At 32.5% G+C, this 25,416-nt stretch overlaps 1 protein-coding gene across 8 annotated transcripts in view; it reads left to right on the top strand.

Annotated features, from left to right (window-relative positions):
• Wge (BAH domain and coiled-coil containing protein winged eye) overlaps positions 1 to 25,416 on the top strand; it is a 646,012-nt gene that overhangs the window by 68,472 nt on the left and 552,124 nt on the right. The gene's annotated exons all lie outside the window — the stretch shown is intronic.

Raw genomic sequence — 25,416 nt, 5'->3', positions numbered from 1 at the left:
TTTGTTTCTGCTTTGTTATTGTATTGAACATTCACATTCTTATCGTTATCAGTTTGTTTCTGTATCATTATTATATCAGATATTTAAGTTTTATACCTTTATTAGCTCTTTTCCGAGTTGTTATTATTGTATCGTTACCAGTTTGTCTTTATGATTACCGAATCTTTCCTAGTTCGTTTCAATATAAACATCAATCATTTTATTACACAGTGATAATTTTTGTTTCGTACACGATGTTGTTTCATACAATAATATAAAACTTTTCTTATCGTTTGTCCTTAGTAAAGTACATGTGTTTTAATTTCTTATTCCCAAAACATCAATTTTTATTATATTCGAACACCAAATCGCTGTCTGTACATTTTATATTTTGAGTTATCGATTATTACAGACCAGTGTATTTCAATAACTATCCACAACATGTTAACTTTTGTTACCCATTTATAATATATGATAGATTCTTAAGCATGGAATACAACTTTAATATCATAGTGTTACCAATAATATTTTGTGTTTTTTTCTCACCACGTACGGTTTTCGTGAATTTATTCTTTCGTTTGATGCGTATACAGTGTTTTTCTGCAATTGTACATCTGTCTCTCCATGTAACAGTCGATATTTTAAATAAATTTTCTTTCTGCAGTATAAATGAACATTACTCGCTTTGAAATGAATGAATTCCATCGCAATATTGTAATCGCAATCTAAGCCGTTAGCCTGAACAATTTGGTAACCTTCTTCTCGTCCATACGCCATTTTCTCCGTCATGGTTCTCTAAGTAGCTAAAAGCTTTTATTCGAAACTTGTGTTTCGACATCTACTGATGTAATGATATCGTTAGATCATTCAATTTTTTTCTATAATTAGATGCTGAATAGAAATTGCGCATAGAAATTCAACAGTAAAGAAAAGTACGAATTTTTTTTTAATGCAGCGGTTTGTTACGTCCACGTTGCGATGTTTTCACTGATCATTACTCGCAACAGTGAATGCAACTTTCTGGGCTCTTTTGCAAACGGTTGAAATCGATAAATTATAACTGCGCCAATTATTTCCTCCATGGACATCCACTGACTTTTCTTTTAGATAGGAAGTTCTTCTTTTGAGCTGCTGCACCTCACATTGTCAGTGCACCTACCCCTAATACGGAGTATTTTATCCCAGCTATCACAAAATTATGCGTTCGTGCTTGCAATAGACGCATCTGTTTAAATATGTTATCGCAACACAATTTGTCCAGGTTTTCTGACGAACTTTGACTTTACTCTCATTTTCATATCACTGATTTAAGGATCACAGTTGTGCCAATTCTATTTATGGCTAACGAATACTAAGAGTATAGCCGAATAAGGGGGTCAAATGTGCCCTTGAACTAAATTTTATACGATTACGTCGATAGAGCATCAGAATCAAACATTCTGTGCCAAGTTTCAACCCTCTACCTTGTTCGGAAGGGTAGTTATAGAATTTGTACCTATTTTCCGTATTTATTCGAGCACAAAAATTACGTAAAAAATCTGATGCATTGTGGTTATCGAAATGAGTATTCCAGAATTTTTTTCGATTTTTCGATTCTAAATTTTAGATGTGAAAAACGCAAAAAACGCAGAAAAATACGGTTTTCGTATTGAAGCTTATGAAACACTAGATTTATATAATTACTGTAAATGCGTATTGTTATTGGTTATGTCCCTGAATTTTTTCAGATTTTTTGGTAGGGTGCGCTGTAGTAGCAAAAATAAAAAATCGATTTTTTCGACGATTTTCGCGTGAAGAAGCAACTTATACTTTAAATTTTTGTATCCCCTTTAGTAGATAACTATATTCTATGGTTTTAAACATTTTTATGATGAGCAGAACAGTGTATAGAATAGACAAGCAAAATATAAATTACCAAATAAAAGGTGCTATGCGCGTCATATTCAAAAGTATCAACATCGATTCACCCGTTTCCTAATTTTAGTTTGCGTTTTCGTTTGTTTGAATATTAGTTTAAAGGTAAAAGATTAAAACATTGGTGAACTCAATATTCATAACTTTCGTTTGCCGATATTTTCTAGATTTTCAAGACCTTTAAGACGATCAAAACTTTCATAAATAGTTGAGAGTTTCGAAATATTCAAGACGATGGAGAGTTTCAAAAACTTTCAAGATTTCCAAGACAATTAAAAGTTTTTTAACATCGAATCACATTGGAAACACTTCGAATCTCTGATAGAACATACATTAGAATTCGAAGCAATACGAAACAATTCAAAGTCTTATCAATAATTTTAAGGGGGTAGTTTCATGTGTATGTTGTAAAATTTAGCCATCTTTATTAATTTATTTTAACTAAATGTTACATCTAACGCTATAATTTATTTTCACAATTTATTTAACTATCCTTTGGGAATACAAAATAAATTTTTCAATAATTTTTATTGATTTTTCATGTTTTTATTGCGTCCACAGTAAACATGTGTTTAAACACTGGCGAAGGTGATTCTAGCTCTCAAGGTTGACTAAATCAAAAAATCAAAAAGATTTTTATTCGGTAGGTTTCTAGGTGTTTAGAATTTTAGAAGACAAAATTATTAATTTATGTTGAAAATTGGCAAAATGGCGAAAGCTTAAACTAAAAATTGCAAAATTTTGTCATTTCTTCCGCAAACTTTGTAATAAAAGAATATGATAAACTCATTGCAAAGATATAACTTTGGTTCAAGCGAGAGCTATTAGTATATGGAACAATGTGTAAAAATTTCAGAGCAATCAAACGTATAGTTTTTGAGATTTTATCTACGTCAGTTAAGAAAATAACTTACTAATCAATCCCAGCTCCATATAGAATTCCTTCCAAAATGTTGGTACCCAAATGGCACAAACGCTAGAATTTCGACTTTTAAAAACAGCAGATGTCTCTTGATCCTGTCGTAAAACTTTCGAAATACAAATGTTTGGGCCGTACAACGTAATCGCCCGAAGCAATAACTCCGGAAATTACCGCGAGGGCTATACAAAACATGTTCTATAATCCACAACATTTTACATTTATCTCTCAAAATTTAATAGTACATTCTTAAATCTATATACTTTCACCAAAATGAAAAAAAAAAAATTGATTTTTTTGAGGTCTCACATGAGACTCCCCCTTTAACACTTGAAATTTTCAACTTCTCTTTGAATTAATTTAAAAAGTATGAAAGAAAACAGGAAAAAGGTGTATGGTATTGAAAGCTCAATTTGTCTTTTATAAAAAACATATATTTTTTTTAGTAATAATTTAACAATAAGCGAACATATAATGCAAAGAACCAAAAAAGTCCCTTTAGTCAATATATAGTTAACACCCCTGCTTTTATGTACATAGTTATAACTATTGCAACAATTTCTGGTTATGTTGGCATCACTGTTTAGTAATATGATCTTGGTAAATCCCCGTGTTTTGTTTCCATAGCAAAACAACAGGAGATACTATTTGTGTATTCTCGAAATGGGTAAACAAACAACTGTTGAAGAGCGTCAAATAATAATCACAAATAAAATAATATAATAATAATAAACGACATTAAAAGTTAATAAAAATTAATAAAAAAATCGTTTTGTATTCCCAAAGGATAGCTAAGTAAACTATGAAAATGAATCATAACGTCAGATGTAACATTTCCATTTTCTATCATTCACATGAAACTCCCCCCTTAACTTTATATTGACGCTCACTGTAGATCGTTAATAGGCACAGGAGTCTCCGAATGGAGATTCTCGGCCCCTTAGAACTGCGTTTAAGAGGTTAGAATTCGATGCGCGCAGTAGACGCACTCGAACGTCGAAAATCGATCGAGATTGGCATTAGCAATTACCGCCTCGATTGCGCTTCCATCCGCGATAGCGGCGTTTATAGATGCAGAACGCCACGCACAGCTCGCACAAGCGCCTGCCAGTTAGCCCGCACGCTCTAACCATTCGCATCGCGTGGTCCTGGATATGTATAGTCTGCCGGCGATAGAATAAAAACACGACACATGTGTCCCACTGACAGCCGGCCTCCGTCGCTCGGTGAAGGTTACTCATGCCCGTTAGAGAACCCAAGGGACGCGGAGACGATTGAAGCGAGACGAACGCGTAGACGGACCGAGATACCGAACCGTAGGGAAAAACGAATACGGGGTAGACTGCGAGAGAGCAAACGAGTCGCTCGACCCGGAGTTTAGAAGAATGCGTGCGAGAGAGAGGACGGTGACGACTACGCGCGAGAGGGCGCGGCGATCGCGAGCGAGCGACGAGGACGTCCGACGACGATCGAGTTAACGAAAGAGCGAACGAGAAAGAAGTTGCGCAGGCAAGGATAAGTAACCGAGCAAAGAAAGGAAGAATGCTAGCCAGCCGCGTGACGCGAGGTAGGTGGAAGGGTGTGCTCGCATCGGGGTATGGGAGATAGAGCATGCGAGATATAGAACAGAGTGAAACGACGAGAGTTGATAGAGAGTCGGGAAGAAAGACGAGGGAAACGATACGTGACCGAGTAAGATAAAACGTCCAGAAGGGTGCGCGAGATACGACGCGAACGACAGAGCGAGACCGCCAGTCGGTGTATGCATAACACGTGGGTTCGCGGCTGCGTGGGTGCGTGCGTGCACACACGCCTACGGTGAATTCTTCGTTCACCGTTTTCCTTGGTGTAGGAGGGCTTGGATTCAAGCGCCTCCCACACCGTACACACAACACGCTACTCGTGTACAAAATGAGCGGGTACGTTAAATGCGTGCGTGAACGCACCGTTTCTCCTTCTCTTCCCTCTGCCGTAACTTTTTCGCTCCCTTCCTCGTTTTTTAAACAGCAACGTGCCACATCCCTCTGCGTGATTCCCTCTTGCTCGGTCTTCTCCTCTTCCTACTCCATCGACTCTTTTTCTCCCGCCTTTTTCCACCTCCCTTTCCCCCTCTACACTGCCGCACCCACCGTTCGGACACACAACGAACGAAGAACGCGTGTGTACACGTGTGCGCGTACACGAGGACACGATATCACGTCGTGGTATCTAAGTACTTTTGTTGCATGCCTCTGCTATCTCCGTCCCGTTCCCTCCCCTTCGTTCTCCAGCGTCCTTCTTCTTGCCGCTTTTTGTTCCTCCTCCCCCGCGGTGTTTTATACTCCCTGTTTCTCGTACTCTCTCTGTTCGTTCGTCCGTTTCCTTTTCGACCGCGGAGCGCATCGAGGCGGCACTCTCGTCGTGCCGCGTCCTTAAGCCTTGGAGATCCGTGGAACGTTTGTGGCGGAAGCAGTGGATGTTTGATGAAAACGAAATGGATTTCATGGCTTGAGAAGAGAATATTTTCGGGCCGTTTCGTACCCGTTTAGGGTTGTCAGTTCTAGTGTACGTTCTCGAATGCTTCTTTGTCGTTTACTTACGGATGGTCCCAAAAGTTTCTGGACACCTTGCGTGTTAACGCGTTAACTCTGACTGCCACGTCAAACATAGATGGGTGACAGGATTTACTATTATGGTATTAGAAAAATTAATTCTCAAAGTAAGACGTTGAGGAAAATAAATTCGGATAGAATTTGTGAATTTTAACAAAGTTATGAAAATAAGTACTGAAACAAATGTTAGGCTATGTAGCTTACAATGGTCTAAAATAAACATTTTATTTTACTATACAGGGTGTTCAGCCACCCCTGGGAAAAATTTTAATGGGGGATTCTAGAGGTCAAAATAATACGAAAATCAAGAATACCAATTTGTTGATAGAGGCTTCGTTAAACAGTTATTAACAATTAAATTCAAAAATTTCAAATCATTCTGGAAAAATTATTTTCGGTTTCGGGGGTCAATTACAATCATTTTTGGTGAATACACATACTTCCGAAATACATCATAAATATATATATACTTCCACTTTCAAGAAAAAAATTCGAGTAAGTGCTGAAAGTTTTAAGTGAAAAAAAAGACTTTCGAATCGTCTTGGAAAAATTATTTTTAATTGCAGGGGTCAATTGCAAGCATTTTTGGTCAATAGACATACCCCCGAAATCCTACTCAGTTTCGAGAAAAAAATTCCTTACCGAAAAGATAATTTCTGGCCAGAAATGTCTGCCCGAATTTTCATGCGAATCTTTAAAACGTCATAACTTCTGAACAGATTGGACGATTTTAATGTTTAAAAAAGCAAACTACGCGTATTTTGATGGAGAATCTGTACAAATCGCAAAAATATTCGAAAAGTTGGTCCTTGACCCGCAAAATGAGAAAAACCCCATAAAAATGGTCCAATATTCAAACAGCCATAACTCCTACAATAGTGAATATATTTCAATGAAACTTTTTTTTGAAGTAGAGCTCATGGGTACCTACAAAAAAGTATTACACAACTTTTCTGTAGGACGTCAAATGAAATTACTAAAAATCAAAAACGAATTTTTAAGAAAAATCGACAGAGGGTGCTTAAATTTTTCGACGAAAAACAAATTTTTCAAATCGTTCTAAAAAAATTATTTTCGGATGCGGGGGTCAATTACAATTATTTTTGGTCAACAGACATACCCCCGAAATCCTACTCAGTTTCAAGAAAAAAATTCAGTACGGGCGGAAATTTAAACGTTAATAACTTTTTAACGGAGCCTCCATAAACAAATTAGTATTCTTGATTTTCGTCTATTTTGGCCTCTAGAATCCCCCATTAAAATTTTTCCCAGGGGTGGCCGAACACCCTGTATATGGGTGATAGGATTTATCACTATGTTACTGGAAAAATTAATTCTCAAGTTAAGACGTCGAAGAAAATAAATTTGAATAGAGTTTGTGAATTTTAACAAGGTTGCAAAAATAAGGAACAAATTTTAAGTTATGTAACTTACAATGGTCTAAAATACAAATTTTAATTTACCATATATAAATGACAGGATTTATCACTATGATATTAGAAAAATGAATTCTCAAGTTAAGACGTAGAGGAAAATAAATTTGGATAGAATTTGTGAATTTTAACAAGGTTACAAAAATAAGAAATAAATTTTAGGTTTTGTAGCTTACAATGGTCTAAAATCAAAATTTTACTTTTATTTACGTTTTGATCTGGCAGTGAACGTGTTAAACGGGAAGTTTTGTTTCATTTTCCATTCAGGAGGCATGTAAATACAGAAAACACGTCTCTCGATTAACAAAAGACAATGAATGAAAACCTTTTCCATTCAAATAGTGTAAACATATTTTTTAATATTATATAAATTGTAAAATATTATTTTTTAAATCTGATACACTGAGTTCTCAGGAACCGACGTAATGTTTAACGTGTTAATCTAGTTTGATGTAACATTATAGATTTGCAAATAAAGTACTGTCACTTAAAATCGTACATCTAATAATTCAGCCAATTTTCATTGGTAGACAAATTTTTAAGTATCGATTGAATAGTTTTTTTTGTAAATCCCTCTTTTTTCGGGGCACCTAAAGGCAAAACTTTTCTTAACTTTCGAACGACGGACCATGGATGATAAAGGTTAGGTTATTTGTGACTCGTATGAAAAGTTCTATTAACTAAAAGTTCTAATTTTCTAATTGCAGAAAATATCTTTCTTTGATAATGAATTTCCGTTCTAACCTATAACCTACTTTCTATTCTCATATTTTATACAGTTTTATAATTCCTCATTCATAAAAATTCCTGTTTCCCCGTAGAAAAACTAATTGAGAGCCATTCAATGGTTTTTTAGGATAAAACTTTGTTCATTGAGGGAATTTTACAGAGAGAGAAACAGATGGTAAAAAATTTTTATTTTAAATAAAAAAACCATTTCTGGTGCATGCATTTTTTGATGATGTCATTACCAATTTTGCATATATTTTTTGTTTGGCATTAATTTTTAATTCTAAGCGTGATGCGTTTTAACATTTATTATATATTTAATATGTAACTTACAATTATATATTTGGATTAATAAATGCATTAGTATCGTTTTTACTTGTTTTTCTCTTTTTCAAAATATAACAGAATAATCTGCTGAAAATGCACCTTTCGGATGTTCATTCGTAAAATTGTATCAAAATTATAAAACAAATCTTCAAACTTTTTCGTTATAATATACGGTTAAATGTTAACTATCGAATAACCATACACTTTTAAGATTTGTACTGAAGTTAGTTGCGTTTCAGAGCCTCTGAAAACAAGTACACAAGTATAAATTTTTTTGTCAACCCAATACGTGCTTTATAGTAACGCCCTTTGATACGCAATTACTATTTGTATTTCATTTCTCTTTTTTAAAGAAATGTCTTCTTGCCAATTTTTCCTAAAACTTCAAATTTTACAAAAAAAAAAGTTTTTGAATACAATGAAGCAAAAGGGTGTTTACGATCTTAGATTACCGTTGCATAACATTTTGGACGCACGCTAGAATGAAAGATCAACGAGAGATCGAGTTCCAAGTAGCGTAGCTGGACGATTAAAAAATATGAAATTCAATTTCATTGGGATTAGTGGCGACTGCTACTTAAGCAAGTCGAGTGTGTACTTCGACCAAAAGTGATCTCGTATGCCATGATGGCGAGAGTCGGATTACGAGGGAGCCAAAGTTTTCGAAGTGCGAGCATTATTGGATTATCAGAGTGTCAGGGTAATGTTATAGAGTATAGACGAGGCAACTCCGCCCCATACATTTGATTTTCTCAGTAACTTGTGTAACAACGCAAGCGAGCATCCATTTCGTGCTTTTCTAAAGAAGTGGTAACGTAATATCTTTCGTGTGCCAAAAGTAAAAAGTCAGGCAATAAATACAGGGTGCCTTGTAATAAGTGGTACAACCGACAAGGAAATAAATCTGTGTTAAAAAATAAATTGAAAATATATAATAAATTATTTTTGTACGGTGCTTCATTTTCGAAAAAATCATTCTTGAAGCTGTTTGGGGCACGTGCGCAATTTAGGGAAACTTTGGTGCAACGAATCCAGTTGGAAACTAATAAATTAATAATCAGAAATACTATTTTCCTATTCTTGACTTTACATGCTCTGCATACAAATACAATAAGAAAATCTGTGTTATAAACAATTTTCTTAAAAACTGAATTTGTATAAAAAAATTTAATTTCATGTTTTCCATTTATTTTTGCATGTAGAGTTACTTTTATTTCTGTTGTGCTACTCAGTATGGGTCACATGGTATATTATTTGATTACAGCTATGAAAAATTATACAAGAATTTTTCTCGCATAAGGCTTCATTTCCAAGAAAAGTGATAAACGGATCTGCAGTTTTATTTTTAAAAGTGTTTCTACATATCCTATATTTTTATTAGAAGCAAATCATTTTATACATGAGCTGTATAATTCTCAATACATGAATTGTAATCTTAATTCATGAATGTATTGAGACTTAGACTTTAGATGCGGTTTTCATTCGAGTTTCGCTGATAATTCTGTTTAAAGTATTATTACAGAAAAACCGTTGCATAGCTTAGTAAATATACATCTACACATATGTAAGTCACATATGTGAATATATGTTACATGTCATAAAATTACTGACTTCAAAGTATGATTTATAAACGTGACCAATTTATTACGATCACGCAAGAAAAATCACACTTTCTTCCAATAAAGTAGTTTATTATTTTCTAAATATATCTACAAAAGATTACGTGTATATTCCTTAAAATGTTCGATAAAAAATTGTAATAATTATCTAAATAATCGTTTCTCTGACAGGAATTTTCCCGTGAACACGAAATTGTTAGAACTTAAGTAGAACGTTTTCTGCAACTGACCTCTGAATATTGCATTTTTTGTCAACGATATCTCGTGTCGTAGGAAAATTGTAAGTGAAGCAAAAGATTATAAAACGTACATGTCAACACGTGCAATTTTCCAACGTCACGAGCGCGTTGAGTTCGGTGTCGTTACTTGTATAATTCTACGTTTGTTTTCCACATGTGGACGGGTGCGAAATTCGACGATAAATTATTCGTGGCTCCAGGGTTGGTCGGGCAGGGTCGAATCCATGGAAAGGTAATTTTCTATTCCCGGAAGCGAGTCTTCCGGTTCCACTCGTCGTCGCGCTGGCTTTTAATTCGTTTGTCTCGGTGCGTTTCTCTTTGAATTCTGCTGTTTAATAGAGTAACTGTCGTTCTTCTCGCCCGAGATCCGCACGGAGTGAAAACACTAAAACGCTCCATTTCTGTTTCTCTTTTTAAGCTTACTGGCGCGAAGATGCAAACGTGATCTTTACGAGATACTTGGGTCTGCATACCTAAGTACGTTTTCTTTCGTTGTTTTAAAGAAACGTTAATTGCTTCATAATTTTCCAGAGCTCGAAATACCTCTAAATACGCCTTTCAGAAATATTTGTTAGATCAACAGATGTTTTGTTTCAATATGTTGTGTAGTACAGTTAGGATGGAATACATAGTTTTTAGGCAATTTTTCAGAAACTAGTGAATTGACCAATTGAAATATTGTTTGAAACAAACAAATTTTCGATTAGAAAATGTGATATCTATTTCTAACTCTTATGCACTGTTCGGATCAATTTGACCCGTAATGGAACTTTGATATTAAATGTTTTGTGTATAAAAAATAGGGATATGTTCCTTAATATTTGAAAATACATTGACGTTTTCGATCACTTCAAAGGGGAGTACTGTATTAAAAATATTATCTTTTTATATTCTTTTTTTAGTCAAACTATTCAACATTTTCTTTGTATCTTTAATGAGAAAATAATCCACTATTCTAGCTTTGGATGCAGAAAAAGTGCCTGTACTTATATATTTATATTTGGAAGAAATGTTTGTAGGTGCAAAATTATTTTTAGACATTTCGTATGATGCAAAGAGAGAGAGATAGATGATTTTGTTATTCGTTAAATAAAAATCAGAATTTTAATTATAAAGTGAAGTATTTTGCAACGTACAGATACGAATTTAGCTATTTATCTAAGCGCAAAACACGAAGAATCGATGATTGAAATTATCGCTTGTGAGTGACGAGGGATGTTCGAGCGCAAACGATATTCGGAGAAACACACGGTAGATGTTTCAAAATAAGAGGTTTCATCCGCGCATGTACAACAGCTATTTTCGAGGCTTGTATTTTATGTTACAAATCTCGAAGTAAGTTTTAAGAGAATCTTTAGTAAGTCTGAGCACTGCTTCCTGAGTGTTATTGTTGGATAACGCACGTTCCAAGAAGTCGTAACAGACGAAGCGTCGTTTCGTACGTTATTACGCTCTAGTTGTAAACGACAGTATAGCATGACAATTGGCAACGGAAAGTGTCTAGGTACGTGTCCCTTGGCGATTATATTGCGTATTGTCGAGTTGGTAGAAACTAATATTTGCGTCGGTTCCTTTTTCGTCCAAGAATAACAATAAAAATTCAGTAAGTAAACTGAACACAATATATGTATAGTTGTATCAAGAAATATATTAAATAATAAAAAGAGTTTAAAATATACAGAATTACAATTACAAATATTATACAAGTATTACAAGTATACAAATATAACACGTATATAAATATTGCAAGTATACAAATATTGCACGTATTATACAAATTAAAGAGTTTAAAATATACAGTGTACAATGAAATTATTATAATCTTTACACTAAAAGAAAACACTGATCAATGGTTGTAGTATGTAAGATTGTTTTATAAAAAAAAATTAATTTAAAATTGTGTTGTCTTTATCGATTTTAAATAATAGAATTCATTGAATAGGATAAATGATTTTAAGAAATCCTCTGAGCAAACTAAATGCATGTAAAAGTATTAATGCATAAATGACATTTACCACACTGTATACAGGGTGTTCGGCCACCCCTGGGAAAAATTTTAATAGAGGATTCTAGAGGCCAAAATAAGACGAAAATCAAGAATACCAATTTGTTGATGGAGGCTTCGTTAAAAAGTTATTAATAATTAATTTCAAAAATTTCAAATCGTTCTGGAAAAATTATTTTCGATTGCGGAGGTCAAATACAATCATTTTTGGTGAATACACATACTTCCGAAATCCTACCCACTTTCGAGAAAAAAATTCGAGTAAGTGCTGAAAGTTTTGGGTGAAAAAAAAGACTTTCGAATCATCTTGGAAAAATTATTTTTAGTTGCAGGGGTCAATTGCAAGCATTTTTGGTCAACAGATATACCCCCGAAATCCTACTCAGTTTCGAGAAAAAAATTCCTTACTGAAAATATAATTTCTGGCCAGAAATATCTGCCCGAATTTTCATGCGAATCTTTAAAACGTCATAACTTCTGAACGGATTGGACGATTTTCATGTTTAAAAAAGCAAACTACGCGTATTTTGATGGAGAATCTGTACAAATCGCAAAAATATTCGAAAAGTTGGTCCTTGACCCGCAAAATGAGAAAAACCTCATAAAAATGGTCCAATATTCAAACAGCCATAACTCCTACAATAGTGAATATATTTCAATGAAACTTTTTTCTGAAGTAGAGCCCATGGGTACCTACAAAAAAGTATTAAACAACTTTTCCGTAGCGCGTCAAACAAAATTACTAAAAATGAAAAAGGAATTTTTAAGAAAAATCGACAAGGGGTAGTGCCTAAATTTTTCAACGAAATTGTAAAATTTCAAATCGTTCTGGAAAAATTATTTTCAGTTGCAGGGGTCAATTACAATCATTTTTGGTTGATAGACATACACTCGAAATCTTACCCACTTTCTAGAAAAAAATTCGAGGTGTGAAATTTTTCGACAAAATTAAAAAATTTCAAACCATTGTAAAAAAATTATTTTTAGTTGGGGGGGTCAATTACAATCATTTTTCGTCAACAGATATACCCCCGAAATCCTACACACTGTCAAAAAAAAAAAATTCGAGTATATGCCTAAATTATATTAATGATTTTTAACAATAATTTTGTTAATAACTTTTTAATGAAGCCTCAATCAACAAATTGGTATTCTTTATTTTCGTTCTGTATACTTTACTACTATTACAATTGAAAGAGTGCTTGTCCATTGACAATGACAACACAGTATAAATGTGCTTGTTTACACTTTTATGCGTAGTAAATGTTTACATAATTGGAATGAGGATAGTTCAAATAATGGGAGTCCAGCAGAAGTTCGTTAAATCGGGAATTCGTTCCGATAAACGGATTTCAGATAAATTGGAGTTCTACTGTAATTATAAAACACTATTAATACGTGTTTCGACGATGTAGTCACTCTCGTACACGACTCGTCGATACCATAAATGGACCTTTAAGCGTGAATCAATTTATAGAAAAATTAAAAAGTTTTTACAAACGTGCGTGTCGCGTACACAGTTTCGCAAGAAAGAAAGTTTATTGTTCGTGTTTCGCGCGCTCCTTTCTAATTGTTAAAAACGTACAAGAAGCAGCATAGTTTACTCTATTGTGCAATGGCGTTTAATCGTCTGTGGATCTATCGTTTCCGCGTAAAGTTACAAAAATGGTTACGCTTTGTAGAAACGATGTCCACTGTTCGTAAGCGATCGTCACGCGCCGACGACTACCAACGCGACCATTTTCATAAGAATACATGTATGTACCATATATGTACAAACACTGGAATTTCACCTACGATTTCTTGGTCTGATAGTGTGTATCGTAATGGTTGATACGAAAGATACGTATCGATAGATAAAAGCAACCAGCGTTGCTTATGCGTGGTCGTTTATTGGAAAAACAGAGCTAATAAATATCGCGTTAGAGTCGCGACCGATCGGTCCGGGTTAGGTCTGGGTTGGGTCAGGTTTGAATTTGGGACTTGCGGGGCCGGGTTAGGTCTGGGTTATATTTGCAATTAAAATTGAAAAAAAAGAAAGACATTTTTAATTCAAATTAGAAGAAAAAAAGCTCAATGTCGTGAGTTCATGAAAAGATGTTTATTGTCATCTTTAGAACATCAACGAAGAAGTTTAAAGTGAAAAATAAATTGAAGAATTATATAATAAATATGGTGTGAGGCAAGTTAAGTCTGTATAGTTGTTTACCAGGTTAAAAACTGTAGCAAAGAAACTATTTTCAGTCCGGTCTTGCACTGGTCCGATAAAAAGTTTTTCGGTACTATGCTGAAAACTCTCAAACATCCATTGTCCACTAACAAGTCGACATTTGTTGAATTTTCTTTTTCCAATTTTTGCTTCATCCATTTCGACAACTGTGTTTTTGTCGCCTATCTGCATTGTATGTTTTACGATCCATATTGTGAATAGCTCTTTACAAAAGGATATTCAGTTGACTTGTTTTTGATGAAATATCTAATTTTTGTTGTAAAAATGTCTGTTTGGTGAAAGTATTATACGATATACGAGAAATCGACAACTGGTTTGTAGTTGTAAATGTGGGAAAAATTTTAATGAGAGATTCCAGAGGCCAAAATAAGACGAAAATCAAGAATATCAATTTCTCGATTGAGGCTTCATTAAAAAGTTATTAAAAAATTAAATTAAAAAATTTCAAATCATTCTAGAAAAATTATTTTCGGTTACGGGGATCAATTACAATAATTTTTGGTCATTAGACATACCCTCTTGAATACCAACTTGAGAAAATTCAAGTGTTTGAACTTGACTATTTATACAAAATGTGAGCATGACTACAATGTGATAAGTTTAAAACTTGTATGTTAATTATAAGTATTATAATTATCCTCGTTCCAAAATCATTTTATTTTAAACTCAAAGAAATTAAAAATTTTAAATAATTTCTTAACTTTTACGAGCTTGCAAGGGAGAAAACTACTTAAATTCCGTAGCTGGTTCGAATTTTATAGATTGTTCTGTAAGTACAATTCAGCACCAAGAATAAAACAGAGACTTCGCGGAGTTCATTAATTAACGATGCTAACTAGTCACCTATAAGGCGTCATCGATCCCCTTTCACAGACAAATTTTTTGTCTGTCCCGATAAATACTAAGCGTTCGAACAACCAAAGGGCTGAGTCCTTTCGAAGCGACACTAACGAACGTTTGTAGACTACTAACGAAGGTAGAAAGGAGCCTAATCGACGAGATCTTTACTGCTCTCCGTGTCGCATCAGTTGGCTGGTTCAGAGTCCGCTCGACTCGTTACTGGTTTGTTTGAGGGGGCGCCGAAAGATCGATCGCGTCACATTTGTCCACGTCGCTGGTCCCAATAATCTTACAAATTTTGGCAAAAAGTTATGCCTCGTAATAAAGTTGTACAGCTATTCGTAAGTAGAGACTCTCAGAGATTGACAGAGCCCCCGCATTTGCCATACTTACGTTTCAAAACTTTTAGTGTAGAGGAAACAAGCAATAGCTATACAATTCCAAGCGAAAGTATAACAACTTTATCACATTAACGCTTCGGAAGTTCAATTCTCTAATATTTTCTATGTTCGTTGATATTGAGCGTAGGATTATTTTAATATCGTTTTTTATTTATTAGATCGTGTAATTATTATTTGAAACCCATTGAAAATAGGGAAGCAAATGAGACAAGAATATAATTACGTATATATAACAACGTTTTTAATATGTACAACTTTATAAATGTATTAAATAATTAGGCTGGTAACGGTATTATACAGGGTGTTCATTCATCACAAGAAAAAAATTTAATGGGAGATTGTAGAGGCCAAAATAAGACGAAAATCAGGAATATCAATTTGTTGATTGAGGCTTCGTTAAAAAGTTATTAAAAAATTAAATTAAAAAATTTCAAATCGCACTAAAAAAATTATTTTTGGTTGTAGAGGTAAATTACAATCATTTTTAATCAATACACATACCTTCGAAATCCTATGCACTTTCGAGAAAAAAATTCTTTACCGAAAATATAATTTCTGATCAGAAATTCTTCCTCGTTTAAAATGTTTAAAATATCATAACTTCTGAACGAATTGGAGAATGTTAATGTTTCAAAAGACAAACAACGCGTATTTAACTGAAGAATATTTAGAAATTCCAAGAATGTTCAAAAAGTTGTTCCTTAACCCCGTAAAATGAAAAAAACCCCATAAAAATGGTCTAATTTTCAAAGGACTATAACTCCTACAATAATGAATATATTTTATTGAAATTTTGAGGGGAAGTAGAGTTCATGATTACCTACAAAAAAGTATTAGACCACGTTTCTGTAGTGCGTGAACCAAATTTATTAAAAATAAAAAACGAATTTTTAAGAAAAATCGACAGGGGGGTACCTGCTGAAATTTTTAAGCGAAAAACAAAATTTCAAATCGTTCTGGAAAAATTATTTTTGATTGCGGGGGTCAATTGTAATCATTTTTGGTAAATACACATATCTCCGTAATCCTACTTACTTTCGAGAAAAAAATTCTTTACCGAAAGTATACTGTGTAACCGAAAATATTTCTATAACTTTTTAACGAAGCCTCAATCAACAAATTAATATCCTTGATTTTCGTCTTATTTTGGCCTCTAGAATTTCCCATTACAATTTTAACCGAACACCCTGTGTAGTAGATCCCACAGACTGACTGGAGAGCATAAAAGTCACAGCATTAGTAGAACGAGATAACGTTTTTATCAGTGGAGGGGATAATTTTATGACAGCTTGATCAAATTTGTAACAACCTGACATTACTGTGTCTAAGAAAAGGAAGTAATAAAATGGAAACGGTCGAGTGTGACGTAATTGAAATGGTCAGAATCAAATTGATTTTCTCGGAGTGCGCGAGGTATTGTGCGGCGTTCGGGTTGTGTGGCCTGTAAATATTTCATACACGCGTTTACCATTAGCCTCTGCGACAGATGTACGAGTTACGCGAGCAGTATTTTTTACGTGTCGTACAGGTTCGCGCGTTGTACAATCATGAATTTCAATGAGATCGCTCGTGCTCGTTCCAAGGAACCAATCGCGTTGTTTCTTTCGCGTTATTTTTCTAGAAACGGCGTCGTTTCGCTTAATCACCGATGGGCACTCCGATACAACCGCTTTATTTTATTTCTTTTTTTCAGTATTATATTCCAGTTTGTCAATACTTCGATTCTCGATAGTTCCGTTCCGGTGATTAGGTAGTAGACATCTTTCTTTTATGGTGTTTGGAATACATGGGTACACGTGCATTAAGAAATTGAAACGATAAATATTGGAAGAAATGTATAGTGCAATGGAAATAAATTTTCATAAAAAATATGATAAATTTTAATAAAACAAAACTTCTTCAAAAAGAAGTGCATTACGAATAGTAATATATATATATATTTATAGTACATATAGTTATGGTCAAAGTAAAGGGAAAAAATAATAATAAACAAAGTCTCGTTCAACAGTTGGTGTGTTTGCAAAGAGGACTTAGTAACATTATTTTAAAAAACATAGTTTTTAAATTCCTCAATATGAGGAACCTTTGAAAAGTTTGTAATTTCCTATGCAAATAGCGTTTGAATTTTCGCAAATTGGCCATCATTATAAACATTCAACTGTTTTATGTAAATAAGTATGTTTCTAAAATGAACTGTTAGCTAGCGAAAATGTGATAAGGATAAACCTAACGTAAAAGTGCAATTGTAACAGTGGAAATGTAAAAATAAAAATGGAAAAAATATCAAATGGTATGAGAGGTCTTAATGAGGAATTCTAATAAAGAAGTACTAAACTGAACTGAACTGCATAAATTTTCATCGAATGAAAGATTATCTTTTTCGTCGAGATAATGTTTGTCCATACAGTGTGTTTGACCACCACTGGGAAAAATTTTAATGGCAGATTCTAGAGACTAAAATAACACGAAAATCAAGAATATCAATTTTTCGATTGAGGCTTCGATAAAAAGTTATTAAAACATTAAATTAAAGAATTTCAAATCATTCTGAAAAAAATTATTTTTGGTTGAGGGGTCAGTTATAATCATTTTTTGTGAATAAACATACTCCCGAAATCTTAACCATTTTCGAGAAAAAAATTCGTTACTGAAAATGTAATGTCTGATAATGAATGAATGATTCCCCTGAAATTTCACATGTTTCAAATCGTTCTGGAAAAATTATTTTCGGCTGCGGGGGTCAGTTACAATAATTTTTGGTGAATAGACATACCCCCGAAATCCTAACCATTTTCGAGGAAAAAATTCATTACTGAAAATATAATGTCTGACCATAACCGTCTGTTACCCTGAACATTGAAAAGTTTCAAATCATTCTGGAAAAATTATTTTCGGTTGTGGAGGTCAATTACAATCGTTTTTGGTGAATAGACATACCCCCGAAATACTGCTCATTTTCGAGAAAAAAATTTATTATGGATGGAACTTTAGACGTTAATAACTTTTTAACAAAGCCTCCATCAACAAATTGGTATTCTTGATTTTCGTCTTGTTTTGGTCTCTAGAATCTCCCATTAAAATTTTTCTCAGAGGTGGTTCAACGTTCAAACGTTTAACGTTTAATGTTAACGTTTAATGATATTAATAAATTACGTTGGGAGGTTCTGTCACATCCGTCTTATGTTCCATGGCTTGTTCCATCAAATTCTTTTTTTATTTGGTCCCTTCATGGAGTCATTACATGGGTCAAGTTCTGTAGCAAAGAAGAAGTAAAATAAAATGTCCACAACTGTCTCAAACTTTAATTTTATAATCGTAGTTAGAGATTATTTCTGAGAAAGCTAAATTGTGAGATTCGTTGGTTAAATTACATTAAAAGAAAAGTCGTTTATCTCTTTGCTCACTTTATGACATTTTATTCAATAATTCTAAATACAGTAAGAATAAAGGGGTTAAAACGTATTATAAAACATTTATTTATTGCGTTAATAAATTGTATTGACTGTTTCAATGCTAATATAACGTGTGTACCAAGTTTGAAATTTCATCTCATGCTGCGTAATTTACAGCCTTGGTTTTGTTGTTACTAATGATGGAGCAGGAACTGAAACAGAAGTAGAATGTTTTTGCTTAATCTGCAGCGAATCATGCAATCTCAACGATGCTAGGGAAAAGTAGATGCAGTGTGTTAGGTGCAATCTATGAGGCACATCTTAATTCTACGAAAAGTAAAACATATACATGTATTCACAAAAATTATAATTTGGCTAATAGTAATTCTGGCTAACCAAACACCTGAATTTTTGATTTTTATTTTAGTTGTACAATTTAAAATTTGAACGTAAACTTCCATAAAATAATGCAATTCGTCAAAAGTAACATAATTTCGTCATCACGCATTCGCTCATAAAACATTGTTCTTTCAAAAATTTTTCGATTCATTCAATATTCTAAATTACAATAAAAAACCAATTAAGGCAGAAACAAAATAAACATTGCAATTAGTAGACAACGAATAAAAATACCATGTTCTTCTTAACATTTATGTCACTTAACAGTTATTCAAATAACTGAAACGTTATTCGATATTTTAATCCAGATAAGAATTTTGTTAATTCTTGTTTTCATCGCGCGATTTCCTACGTGAAAACGAATAAATTTTTGTTAGCAGCGTTTGTGACTTTTCGAATTTATCAGCAATTGTCGTCATCCATCGCAGCGTTATCATTTTAAAGTTACGGTGGCTGCAAATAACGAATGACGTGTTTGTTTATTAACGCGACAAACAATGCTTCGGCACCGAAGTTGGCATAACAATGACTGGCGTCACGAATATACTGTTTGTTCGCTTATTCTAACGACCATGCCACTAACATCCATAATCTGCTTATCGATGAACGAATATTCAACGTTACGAACGACTGTATCGACGAATAGCTTGCGTATCTCAATAATGCGGTAGGCGGTATCGTACTGAATAATTTTCAGATACTACTGGTATTCCAACGATTGGCCCGATACGTGAATACACCCGCAATTCGTCAAACCGCGTTTTCATTGGCCGCGCTCTTTTGGAACCGTAATGCTCATCGTTCGCGATAATTTTTCTCTATGCACGAATTGCGATATTCAAAGAGCTTTTACGTTCGAATCGAAATTAAATCATACAGGGAATTTCTAACGCTACGAAACCAATAGAATTACATTATTTGAAACTTTAAAATAGCCTAAAGAGGTCAAAGTTTGTTCGAGTCTGATAATTGCGAAGAATTTTCATTTTGCAAAGACTTACAAGCAGTGGTGTCTAAATAGCTTTCAAATATAATCTGAACTAAACCAGATTTGAGTTATAAATTTGTTTATCCAAGCAAAGTTTATTATTCTTAATTACTAATATTACACTTTAATAATAATGTTTGCTTGCATAAGATCTGGATAAGATTGGATAAAATCATGATTATTTTAAAAATTAAAAGATGAATTTATTTGTTTAATGTCTGGACAGTTAGATCGTTCGTTAGTTATTGAAAATTAAAGAATGATTTAGATTTCTGAGTTTAGACTAAGAGGATTTTAGAACACAATTGTTGCTACATAAAGGATAAAACAGTAAAAACTTATTACGTTATAGTTATTCTAACGTTTTATACAAACCATGTTTTTCACACAAAAATGTATTTGTCATACAAATATGATATCATATGATGATATCATACGAAATATGATAAATATATCATATGGTGATAACATATGAAATATGATAAATATGATATCATATGGTGATATATGAAATATGATAAATATGATATCATATGTATTATCATATGAAATATGATAAATATGATAACATATGGTAAGACACAAATATGAAATTTGTGTTTTTTAACCCGACAAAATTTTAGTTATTGATTTCAAATGATATACATAACTTGAATGCAAGCAAACTGGTCGAACATTTGAGCAAACTGTACTTTGTCAACTTTGATTAATTATTCGAGTTATTTGGTTAATCAAATACTTGATTGGTATTATTTCTCTTTGTACTAGTAGAACTCAGACAAACTGAAGTTTGAAAAGAACTTATAAATTCAGATTCCAGATTATTTAAAATTTATTATAAGTAAACTGGGAAATGTATAATAATTTTTCATAAAGGTTTCGACCTATTAATAGTTCTGTTTTCCTAAACCAGTGCTGCATTCCTTTAATTTTGTCTCTTGGAATATTGCAAACATTTCATTATGGAGCTGTTCGAGTATTTGAAATTCAAACCAAAATAAAACTCATTTTTCTAAACCAACTATTTGATTATCCAAGTAGTTTGAATATTTGATCAAATTTGAGAAAATTCAAATGTTTGAACTTGAGTATTTATACAGAGTGTGAGAATGACTATAATGTGATAAGTTTAAAACTTGTATGTTAATTATAAAAATTATAATTATCCTCGTTCCAAAATCATATTATTTTAAACTCAAAGAAATTAAAAATTTTAAATAATTTTTTAACTTTTACAAACTTGCAAGGGAGAAAACTACTTAAATTTCTAATTGTCCTAAGTTATTTAAACGAACAGATATTTTTTTCTAAATTTCTGAATTATGATTATTCTTAATTTTATCTACGCTTACCAAATCTTATTCAAGCAATATAATTCAAATATAATATTACAATTAAGAATATAATATTATAAATACATAATCAAGTTTGCTTGGATAATAAAATTAACTTGGAAAATCAAGATTATTTAAACAATCAAATACTTCATTTAATTTAAACAATTCAAGCTAATTCTTGACCCCCGTAAAGTGAGAGATACCTCATAAAAATGGTCCAATTTTTAAACGACCATAACTCTTACACAATACATATTCAAGTTTGTTTGAATAATCAAATTGACTTGGAAAATCAAGATTGTTTAAACAATCAAATATTTGATTTAATTTAAACAATCCAAGCTAATTCTTGACCCCCGTAAAGTGAGAAAAACCTCATAAAAATGGTCCAATTTTTAAACGACCATAACTCCTATACAATACATAATCAAGTTTGTTTGAATAATCAAATTGTTTTGGAAAATCAAGATATAGATATGAGTAAATCCACTGAATCCAAACAAGCGTTTCGATCATAAGATTTTATAAAAAATATCAACAATATTATCACCGATAGAAATAGTAGTGTTGTTCAGACCGTGTATTTACTTTCCATTCATAACTCGCCATTGCCTTCAATGATCTCAAATTACGCAGATCATAAGCATACTCATCATTTAGAGATATTTCCTCAAGCAGTTCGAGTGTACTAATAATAAGGTATTAAATTCATATATATCATATGAAAATCCTTTTTTAATTGCTTCTTTACATCATTTATCAACGATTCCATCAGGTACATAGTATTTAAGGATGCTAGCAGAAGTTGCACTGCATTAACCGGATTTATTATCATTTTTTACGGTACAAGCACAACTACTCGCAACACCGCGAATGAGTTACAGAAGAAGAGATACAGCATGCAATATTTATAAGGCAAATTATAGTTACTTGTAGCAGTTACGTTTCATAATTTATTTAATAAGAATAGTATGCGGAGACGGCGCAAAAATAACAGTTATTATCACGAATTGCGGAATATTATCGTATAAAAGTTTTTGTACTTAAAAGTATAACATTATTTATTGTCTAGTTAACTTCATCTACTGGTAAATAAGAAGTAGGTATCGCTAATGATAGCTTCTATCTTTTTTTAACTCTCACAGCTTCCAAGAATATCTCCTTTGGGTATCAATAATATACAATTTATGTTATACTCTGTACTTTATTTAAAGTAAAATTTGTTTACAAAACATCTTATGTTTATAAAGGTAGGACGACGCATTGATTTCACTCTTTAACAGATTGCAACGTCATCCATGCGTGGGTAATATGATTTTTCATTAAAGAACTAAAAAAATTAATTCTCAAGATTAGATATTAAAGGAAATAAATCTAGATAGAACTCTTGAATTTTAACGAGCTCTATGCTTGTTTCCAATTGTCTAAAAACAAAGTTTCGTTTTCGTGGACAATTTGGGGGGGGGGGGGGGTTGATCTGGCTATTAACGTGCTAAAATTGTGATTGGATGAAAAAATACGTGTCTCTTAGATTATTATATTTGATAACATATATGCTAGAAGGAGACAAAAAACGATGTCGAACACATCGATAGTGTATCCTGTTAATATAAATAAGATCCTTATTATGATAAACTTTTTACAACATAAATTGAATTTAAGAAAGGCATTATCTGTACACTTTTTAGAATAACCTTCCTCGTCGTTTGTTTTTTTGCATATCGCTGTGTTATTTTCGTATACATGGTAAACCAGACTTAACTTTACCACCTTAAATAGCTTTTAATTCATCAAAACAGAGTTTATGAAACAAATTAAAAACTAGCATCAATTGTTGATGTACATATGTATGAAATATATAAATATGAAATTTAGATTTTGTAAGTTTTAATATTGGTTTTTTGACACACCAGCCATATTACTTCTGAAATTAAATTTCATTTCTTTTGGAAAGTTTATACTTATGAAGATTACCAAATACACTGGATGAATATACTATCATATATTAGAAAGTTGTTTTTAATGACCAAATGACAGATTCGTTATATAGGAAAATACGATTTTGAAAAAAAATGATTTCAAAATATTTTTACGTAATAAAATGGACAAGAGTCTATTGTTCAGTGATATTCGTACGATACTCCGAATTGAAAATTGTTATAAACATTTTTTACTCTTCGTCATTAGGTATAGAATGTGGTACAAAATAACAAAGTGTTTTCCCAATACATCAAGTATTAAGTCGTCTCATAAATTCGTACCATTCGATATTTTGAAATTAATGAGGTTAAAATTTGTAATTTAATGGAAAACTAACAAAATTTGTTAGCCCAGGGCATTTCTGAAATTTTAAACTAACATCAAGAATTCATAGTTTGAAACAAATAGATACCGTATCAAAGCTCAAAGTGTGGAATACACACTGGCTTAAGAAATGAAATTTTCTTGATTGTATTCGAACCTGATTGCCATGAATACTTTCGTTAGTATATAATAAAATCAAACCTTATAACAAATAAAATACAGTAATCTCCAGGCTTATTAGTGAGTAAACAATTTGAAAATGTCGATGTTTGAATAAAAAGCGTTGAACTACAATTTAATAACAAATCAAACAAGTTTTGTAGCGACGATACTTTGCCAAAGGAAAAAGAGTTGTCAAACGAGAAGAGATTTACTGTTTCCCATTAAATTCTATTATATGTTTAAAATATTGTTTTAAGTTACATTACAAAACTCGACACGAACATATGGAACGACCTAATAATTGGCAAAATTGTAAGAGTGGAAGTAAAAATCTTCAAAAAGAGAAATTAAGTTATTTCTCGATTATTTATAAACCCATTAATCAATACTCATTACAAGCAATAAGTGGCTGAATGGCAAGATTATTAGATGCCTCCATAAATCTTGTAAAATTTGGTCAACGTAATCTACAGGAATCGCTTTTATTGAGTTACTGATCGTACACGTTATGCAATTTAAGAGTTAAAGTTTCAATGTAAAAGAGTCTCACTTTTTATTTACGTATCCTCGTTCGCATTTAGCAAAGAGCCATTGTATTTTAACATAGAATTTGCAAGAAATCATTGATCTGAACTGAACTGTACACAGGGTGTTCAGCCACTCTTGGGAAAAATTTTAAAGGAAGATTCTAGAGGCAAAAATAAGACGAAAATCAAGAATATCAATTTCTTGACTGAAGCTTCATTAAGAAGTTATTACAAAATTAAATTAAAAAATTTCAAATCATTCTGATAAAATTATTTTTGTTTGAGGGGTCAATTACAATCATTTTTTGTGAATATACATACCCCCGAAATCCTACCCAGTTTCGAGAAAAAAATTCGTTACCGAAAATATAATGTCTGATAATGAATGAATGATTCTCCTGAAATTTCACGTGTTTCAAATCGTTCTGAAAAAATTATTTTCCGTTGCGGGGGTTAATTACAATCATTTTTGGTCATTAGACATACCCTCGAAATCCTATCCACTTTCGAGAAAAAAATTCCTTACCGAAAATATAATTTCTGGCCAGAAATTCTTCCTTGTTTAAAATGTTTAAAATATAATAACTTTTGAACGGTTTAGACGATTTTAATGTTTCAAAAGGCAAACAGCGCGTATTTTAATGGAGAATATTTAGAAATTCCAAGAACGTTCAAAAAGTTGTTCCTTAACCCCGTAATGTGAAAAAACCCCATAAAAATGGTCTAATTTTCAAAGGACTATAACTCCTACAATAATGAATATATTTTATTGAAATTTTGAGAAGAAGTAGAGTTCATGGATACCTACAAAAAAGTATTAGGCAACGTTTCTGTACTGCGTGAACCAAGTTTATTAAAAATGAAAAACAAATTTTTAAGAATACTCGACAGGGTGTAGGTGCCCAAATTTTTCAACGAAAAAAAAAATTTCAAATTGTTCTGGAAAAATGATTTTCGGTTGCGAGGATCAATTACAATAATTTTTGATGAATAGACCTACCTCCGAAATCTTACCCACTTTCTAGAAAAAAATTCAGAACGGGTAGAACTTTAAACGTTAATAACTTTTCAACGAAGCCAC

This window comes from Colletes latitarsis, chromosome 4, assembly GCF_051014445.1.
Source record: "Colletes latitarsis isolate SP2378_abdomen chromosome 4, iyColLati1, whole genome shotgun sequence".
Classification (NCBI taxonomy): Eukaryota; Metazoa; Arthropoda; class Insecta; order Hymenoptera; family Colletidae; genus Colletes; species Colletes latitarsis.
The sequence above is the reverse complement of the archived record's forward strand: the minus strand, read 5'-3'. Positions and strand labels throughout refer to the sequence as shown.